The 8444-nt window shown below is 43.3% G+C and overlaps 1 long non-coding RNA gene across 1 annotated transcript; it reads left to right on the forward strand.

Moving 5' to 3' along the window:
* Nucleotides 1–236: 236 nt before the first annotated feature.
* On the forward strand, nt 237–2913 carry LOC117436824 (uncharacterized). Its single transcript, XR_004550139.1, has 3 exons — nt 237–338; nt 2335–2449; nt 2794–2913. It is a non-coding gene; the product is annotated as an uncharacterized lncRNA (long non-coding RNA).
* Nucleotides 2914–8444: the final 5531 nt, after the last annotated feature.

An 8444-nucleotide genomic window follows, 5' to 3' on the forward strand; every position in this document is an offset into this window, starting at 1 on the left:
TTTGGACACTTTGAATATGTCAGAATTCTGTCTTTGCTAAGAAAAGAAAGAATTTGATGACAAATCTAGAATGTACATTATGTTTTGCTGGGACTATAGGTATCCTGGTTGGCTTTATCACTTATTTCACTAAGATTATTCTTACATGTTAAATAGATGCCAGTTCATTAATAGTGGTTGGATTAACAATGATAGCCACGTATCTCAGCACAGCTAATGTTCAATATTATTCCTTTAGGAAAGGCAAGGTTGTGCTTGTGCCCATTGAGTCCTGCTGAAGACAACCGACTCCTGTTGGTGCTCTGTGGAAATCAGTCTGGTGGCAGCTCCAATAGCAGGTCAGTGCTTAGGAAATAGGAAGAGAATCTAGGTTCAAGTGATGGAAATGCAGCTATAGTTAAATTCTGAAGTAAAATCCTTTTTCATCAAGTAACACAAAGGTCCATTCAAAGAGACAATGGTCCTATTAGGAGATATTTTAAGGTCTAGAGGGTTTCATAGAGAACTAAATTACCTATCAAAAAGCATAATCATCTGGTACAATCAGAGCAGCTGACATTAGCCTTTCCTAGGGAGAACAAATCTGACTCCAGTGCCTGAGTGTACATAGAAGGTTTAGGAGACAACTTCCTTATCTAACTGAGCAGTGACTTCTTGTGCTGAAAATCACTGTAATTCCAAGAAAAGCAGTGCATACACCATCCAAGAATCCATTGCCATCACATTATGCAAAGCCTTTTTCAAGTCTGTATACACTACAGTTAATGAAAACATTGCATTTAGATTCCTGTAGAAATCCTTTGGTTTGAGTTTCATTTTCTTGATCTTTTCCCCCAAATTAAAGCTTATTTTGGATTTTGAAAGAGATTTCAAATGGATTTTTTCAATCATTTCTCTCTTTCCACAATGAGAAGTGTATTTAGCTGAACCAAGGTTAGGCTGAGAAGTTTCTGAACCAGTTAGTCTGTAAGTAACTATGATGCTGTCGATGTTTCTGCTGACAACCCACGGATCACACCATGATAGCTAAAATCTTAAACCACGAACGATCTTTAAGCCTGATAGAGTTAAAAGTGGAGTTCTGGCCTTCTCCTGCTCTTGTCAACAGGTCTGGAAAGCTCTTTCCATCAGTACTTTATAGAAAGCATAAGTGGTGTCTTCCTGCAAGAATTCCTGCTCATAATTTGTGAGGCTTTCAGGGCTGTGTGTGCATTTGCTGGCAGAATTGGTTATTAGTGGTTGGGCTTTTTGGGGTAATATATGTCTTTGCTGTGTGTAAAAGCGTCCAGGTATTCTGTGGGTTATTATTATTATTAATATAAATTATTACACTTGGGTGCATAATGTTCATTCCATTCCAGGCACAGTTATCAATTTGCAATTTGTGTGGGATTAAGGGGAATTCTGCCTGCAAAGTCAGTTTAGCAGGGAATAAATCGGCCTGGTGCTGTAATTGATGGCCAAACACTTTATGTGCTCCTGAAACTGAATTGCAGTGGAGAACACCTCTCCTGAAAGTACTATTTGGACACAGTGTCAGAAATACCAGCTTGGCCCCATTATTCCAAAGCTAAATTGATCCATATGATTGGAGTATTGCCCAGATAGGGTTTTTTCCCCCCAAACAATCATTTTGAAATTCCCATTATCAATACACTAATGCATGTTGAAGGCTTGTTGGGTCTGACATAGGAAGTGATGTAATAAGGGAACCCTTAATACTCAAACAGGAAACGTTTTCCTCGAGGAATAGTGTACTTGAAAACTGCAGATTACAGTTTAATATTAACCAGATTTCTACATTAAACATGATTTCCGAGAACAATTTGATTTTTCTTTCTTTTTTCCCCCCTTTTTCTTTTCCTGCTTCTCTACATGATCAAACCTGCATCCAACCACAAGCGGCTCCTGGAATGAGCCCATGGCTGCCTGCAATTTAAATGTCAGCCTCGGCAATTGCAGAGCTGCGTTGGATCTCTCTCCCAGCCTTTGCCACTCACTACTTCCCTGTCAGTCTCAATCTGCTTCTGATACCCACACATGTCAGTAAGCCTCATTCTGTGCCTGGTTAGGTGCGTTTTGCTGCAGGGGCATTAGAAGGTGGTGTTGCCAGTTAATACATAGCCGGCACCAGCTGATGGGGTAATGACAACACAGCAGCACTGAAATCCAGTTGGATTTATGGAGACAAATGGCAGATTGCATAATAGCCAGCGCAGCATGAGGGACAGAATGAGGAGAATTAACTGCACAAATAGTGCATTTTCAGGACTGACTGGCTACTTGCTCCTTCAACTGACCACTACTATTTGTATGTATTTGTTTATGGTCTAGGAGTCCTGTTCGTGAGCAGAACCAATGCCAGGCTGCTAAACACAGCAAAGAAGACGTTGTCGCTGTCTCAAAGAGCTTCCAAGGTCAAGTGCCATTGGACACAACCCCCAGTGCTGTGAGTAATGTCACCCTTCCTGCAGTGTTTGGGTGTCTGCATGCTCCCAGAGGCAGGTTTCCTCTCTGCTCCCTGCAGAGATCTCTGCCAGGCAGCCCTTCAGGCTGAGCCAAACACAACTCATTTCACCATCTCCTTCAGAAGTCAAGTCAGACCACATTCATTGCCGGTAGCAGGACATGTTTACCAGGTCTGTAAAAGTGATGGGTCTAAATATAGCACCTGCTGAAACGGTCCTTAAAGAGGGGAAGGAAAAGGGATGGTGTGGCTGGGAAGAAAGGTGATGCAGAGGCAACTTCTGACCTAACGCAGCTGTTCTTTGGAATTGTCTAATTGTTTTCCAGAGGCTTCTCCAAAATGAAACACTTCCAAGAACCAAAGATGTCGAAAACTAAGGAAATCTCTGCCATAGAGCCCCATGTGCATTCTGCATGGGAAGTTATTTACTGAAGCAAAGACCATGGCTGCTGCAAGCTGATGATCGGTGGCATCAGTTGTGCTGGGTAAGTGCTTCTTAAAACTCACCTGGCAAAACCACACTCTTTTGGAGTAAGGTCTTCAAAGGTCAGACACCACAAGGTGGCATTCTGCACTTCACCTCTGCAGCCTGCTGTTCTGCAGGCTGAGAACATGATGGTGGAGCAGGAATGGAGAGGCACACTTCTATGTGGACAACAAAGGTCAATCTCAATGGTGAACTCCCACACTTTGCACTAGGAGTACTTGAAAAGGGTTTTATTAACATATACAGCAAAGAACCTTCCCTGAGCTGCTCAGGAGAGAGGCTCCACTAGAAATGGTCTCCTCCATGCTTTGTGATGCAAGTGCTTTGTTTCTTGCCTGGTTTGAAATGGTCTTCTCACATAGAAGAATCAAGAATTGTTTGCCAGCCAGAGCTGAAATGTGAACCAGGATCCCCAAAGAGCACTATGACAATGTAACACTAATCCATCCCATTTCTGCTGGTATGATGCACATGGAGAAGGAGGTTAACCACGCTGGTGCCTCCTGCGGTGGGCAATCACTGTAATGTAAATTGTGACCTTCACACAGTTGCTCATTGGAAACATTTACATGGAGACTAAATCCCTCCCAGGTTGCATGATAGCACAAGCTTTGTTTTCTTAGGCTGTTGTTCCCTGTTTGGCACACAGTACAAAGCCATCCAGGGGCTGTGAAATCCATGAAGCACAGGCTCGGGCTGCCCGTGTGCTGCCAGCAGAACTGACAAGCATGCAAGGAAAAGGCTCCTTGGGCTGCCAAGTCATGTAGCTTGTGAATGAAGCAGCCTCCCCATGAAAGAGCCTTGCTTTCTTGGTCAGCAGAATCCTGATCCACCATGAATTCTCCCACCTACATTGGTCCTCAGGAAAGGAGCCCACATGGAGGCTCTGGCCCAGGCTGCTTGTTCAGTGCCAAACTAAATCCATTCTGTAGCTCTTCTGAGTGATACAGGCACAGGCAGCTGGGATAGGGCAGTGGGAAGCCAGAGATGAAAAGCCACGTTGGAAAAGGGAGCCCAAGTACAGGTGGTGTTTGGTACCACAGAAAGGTTGTGGCCACTCTTTGCTGGCTTCTGGCTATAAAATGTTGTCATGTACCTTTGTTGTCATCCCCCCATGGCTGGGGATGTACTAGAATGTACAGGAATCAACTAAAAAAGAAAGAAAAGGGCCACTGTGAATCTTATATTTTAAATCTCAGCCCCAGTGATCCAGAAGGTATACTGGGTTTGGGACACTATGGTCAGAGCATCAGCTGAGATTCACCCATGGTTTGGGGTTTGCTGATGATGGAATAAATCTGTTTCAGCCAATGGTAATTCAAGATTCATGTAGAAATTGTGGTTGAAGTCTGTATTCTGATCCCAAGTGATACATGGGAGTTTTCCCTGCCCTCCCCTCTCCAATTGAGTCCCCAGATCTGAAGGCTGAGGCATGTTTTGATCCATCTAGCCACAGATTTGATGCTCTTTTACTGATGCAGGAATGAAACCTGAAATTCATAGAAGGAAACGAGAGTTTTCATGGCTCCAAGGGACCTGCTGAGAATACCTCCCATATTCTGGGACAGACAACAGACTCCCAAGAGAGCCTGAAAGAGCAGCTGCCACCTTTGGTTTTTATCCTTAACTAGATGCAGTTTCATAATCCCAGTCTGTTCTGCTCTAGTTTTAGGTCTGTGGCTTTGGATAACCACCTATATGTGCCTATGTTCCTTGGTTAGGTGTCAGGTAACAAACTGTTCTGAAACAGCGTGTACCAGCATGGGAACAGCAGGGTTAGAAACCAGTGCCAAGGTGTTCAGATGAATTCTTTATCCTCATCCTCGCTCTGGCAAGGGGAGTTGTTAAACTCAGCTAATTAGAGCAGGTTGATAGAACAAGCCTGTAAGTGTTGTGCTCAGCGGACACCGTGTGTGTGTACTGTCTACATGCAGAAGAGCTTGGGGAGTTTCTGTGTGTATGATATGAGGCTCTCTTTATATGAAGCCTTTCTTGAACAAACATAAACCTCACGAGGGAAGTGCTTTTTATACCTTTCCTGTCCCCAGAACCTCAAGATAGAATTAAAGATGCCAGGACATAACTGACCACCCTTGGCTCTGTTTTGCCTGGTTACCAACAGAAATACTGGTATCAGTTGGCATGAATTGGCAGCATTTCAACAGCATCCTTTGAACCAGGCCAATCCACCAAATGACAATCTGGTTGCAGATACATTTTTAGCCAGAATGCTCTGTGGCACATGTTGCTGTCTTTCTGGAACCATTTATAGCTTCTGCAGTATCATTTACTACCATTTTCTCTAATTGTGTTTCCAGGAGAGCTGTAAATGTACACTTTTGCTACAGGCACTGAGCATAAAATAGGAAAGAAAGAAGGAGGGAAGGTCAGAGCAGTAGATGAGTCACTATGCAGCAGGAATTCAGCTCTACAGGTCAACCTTGGTTTTGTTTGGCAATGCAGAGCTTAAGCATCCCAGCTTACTGTGGCCACTAACCCATGCAGAGTGCCAGTGTGTACATGGATTTGCTCACACATTGCTGTGCTCTTGTTCATGTGCTTCAGTTGTTGGAGACATGAAGATAGGTACAAAAGATAAATAGGGAACCTGGTGCTTCCCAGTGCTATGCTACAGCTCTGCCAGTGTCTATGGGGAAAATGAGCCAATATAATACATGGAAATGATCAAATCACATCTCTCATGACATTTTGTATTCTCTTGTATTGCACTTTGTCATCTTCCTGGTTCCAAGGTGGGTCTCAAAGTGCTGCTAATGAGACCAGCAGAATATGGTAACCACTCTGAACACACTTTCTATTGGTATAAATGACTCTGCAAGGGAAGGAGTAATGGAGAACCAAGCTTATGAACTTTGTTCGAGGTAACTTACTCTGTGGTTACTTTACTATGGATTTTAGTATACCTTGGTGAGCATATAGGTTTTCACTGGACAACATGATCACAAAAGCCCAAACAATGAGGCTTATGGTTATAATTATCAGAAACACATTTAGGTAATGCAGTGGAGAAAAGCTTAATCTTATGGTATTAAATGTATGTATGACTCTAAATTAATCAAGAAAACACTGTAAGGGGTGGCAAAAGATATTCCCTCCTCCCTCTTTAAAATCCCTGAAGGAACAAGAAAGCAGATTTGTGAGGGAAACCTCAGCCCTAACACAATGTCAGAGTGATGGGAAATCCACATCTACAAAATCCATGGAATCAGAGGGACCCGTACATTGTGTTCTGAGCAGCAGAGGGAAAACATAGATTCTCAAAACCAAACTTCATTACCATGAACATAATTAGCTTCTTTTCAGCAGATTAGTCAGTTCTCACATTGGAAAGTGCTGAAATCCTGATACCCCCAACACTCCTGTCCAGAATGGAGGTGCTAAATCTGATTTCTCAGTCTGGGATTGCTCAGTTTGCAAGTGATGCCAGCAGGAATTACCCAGACATCTTCAATTTCTTATCTTTCCTAGGTACCAGATGCTGCTTCCCGATCCTGTCCAGCAATCCAAGGTATTGTCATTGCTTGCAGGAGAATAAACCAGTTAAAAAGAGATAAAAGAAAGGCTTCAGATTGATGCTGATGACCCAACCCTGTCCCACCTGGTGATGATTACTGTGATTGCCAACAGCTGCAGTACCCAGGGCTGGCTCCTGCTCCCAGGTGTTTCAAACTACACAGAATTTGCTAGAAATGAGGTGGGCAAGAGGTGCAGTGCTGAAATCCAGGCTGCAGGGAGCATCTGAGGTTTCAGTTTGGGGATGAAGAGGCAACTTTCTTCCTGGAGCTTCACAGTTTGTGCTATGGACTAGAGGTAAGAGGGTTTTTGGTGCTTTAAGAGATACATGTGTTTTGGTGTCTGTTGCTCTGTAGCTTTGGGTGCAGTAACTGCTTTGGAATGTGGTTCTGACCGTCCATTTCAGCTTGTTTAGAGCCCTTCTACAAGCTCATCTCTATCTGAATGGAAATAACTGCTTGCTTGTTTCAGAGCAGCCTGTTTAGTGTGTCCATATTGCTTTGGAGGTGGCTTTATCTCCGGAGTTGCTTAAAGCTCCCCTGTGGAGATCTCCATCATCAGTACAAACAGTATTGTAGAAGTGTGTATAAAGTAACTGCATGCAAGAAAAGCTCGGGTTTCCCTGGCTGGTGTTCGAGCTCCAGCAGGGCAAAGATGAGTTTAATGATACCCGTAGTAAATGATTTCTGAGCTTGTCTTTGTGGTAAAACATTGTGAGGATATTGAGGGGAAAGTCACTGCCTCAGTATAAATATTGTCATTGGAGCTATCTGGGTATTACTCTGAATTGATGAGGATGTACTATTGAATAGCAGTGTAATGTTGTGACAAAATGTTATATGCCATCTGACACCTCCTGAATGCCTTTATGGTTGGATGTAATATTGATTGATGTTCTTTCATTCCTTCACTCTCACTCTTCATAAAGGTTAATATCTGTATCTATGCCTGGCCTGGACAAATTATCATTGTTGAAAATGGTCCTGAATGGTAAAGCATGATTGTGTCATTGCAGAAAGGGGATGTTATTCCTGGGGAGCTCAGTGTTATTGCCTCTAGTTCACACTATGGGGAAACATGAATGCTAAGAGGTGATGTCCCTGGTGCTCACCCCCTGCAGTACTATCAGCTATGCCTGAGGTGGGACTTGGGTGCTTTGGTTACCTGTGCCATTGAGCAGCAGTGAGTGGTTCTGCAGTTGTGTTGCATTGCCTTGTACAGTTTCTTGCAGAAGCAGATGGGTAACAGACTGTCCCAAGTGATTTCACCAAAAGGCATCATTTATTGGTCCAAAACATTATAGAGCTTGCAAAAGCACTGCTCAGATCCCTGTGCCAAACTCCATGCTCCTACAGCTCCTCTCCTGCCTTCATACAGTACATCCCACCTGCTGTGGAGGTCAGCAAATGCTTGTCTGGAGGCAGTCTCTAGCAGGCCATCCACTGATGGGGAACTGCAATGTAATGGGTTTGAGCTGTGGATTGCATCTTGTTCTTGCTTCTTTTGTTTGCTTGGGGTGTTGTTTCCCACTGCTTCTCTATTGATACATGAATCATTTGGTGTTCCAGAGCTTATTCTAGCCTTTGCCAACACTTGTGAGGGAAGAAAGCACTTCATGTGCAAGTGGAATAACAGAAATTATTCTTATTGTTTTATTGGCAAATAAAAATATAATTTATTAGCCAGTCAAGAGCAATAACCCCCGAGTGCACTACTGCAGAATAGCCCATTAAGAGCTTTTAATACTAATTCTGTCTGGACTTAATGTTAGTTAATTAAAACTATAGAACAACAGCATTGGGCCTGGCTTTTCAGAGGTATTTAGGTGTCTAACCCCAATTTATTTCAATAGATACTAGGCAATTCAGCCTCTTCTGAGGCTCTGGACCTCAGCCCAAGTTCTCAGATGCTATAAGCACATGCAGCTGTGTTGTTCTCATTGAGGTTTGGTCCATT

Source organism: Melopsittacus undulatus, chromosome 11, assembly GCF_012275295.1.
Source record: "Melopsittacus undulatus isolate bMelUnd1 chromosome 11, bMelUnd1.mat.Z, whole genome shotgun sequence".
NCBI classification, from domain to species: Eukaryota; Metazoa; Chordata; class Aves; order Psittaciformes; family Psittaculidae; genus Melopsittacus; species Melopsittacus undulatus.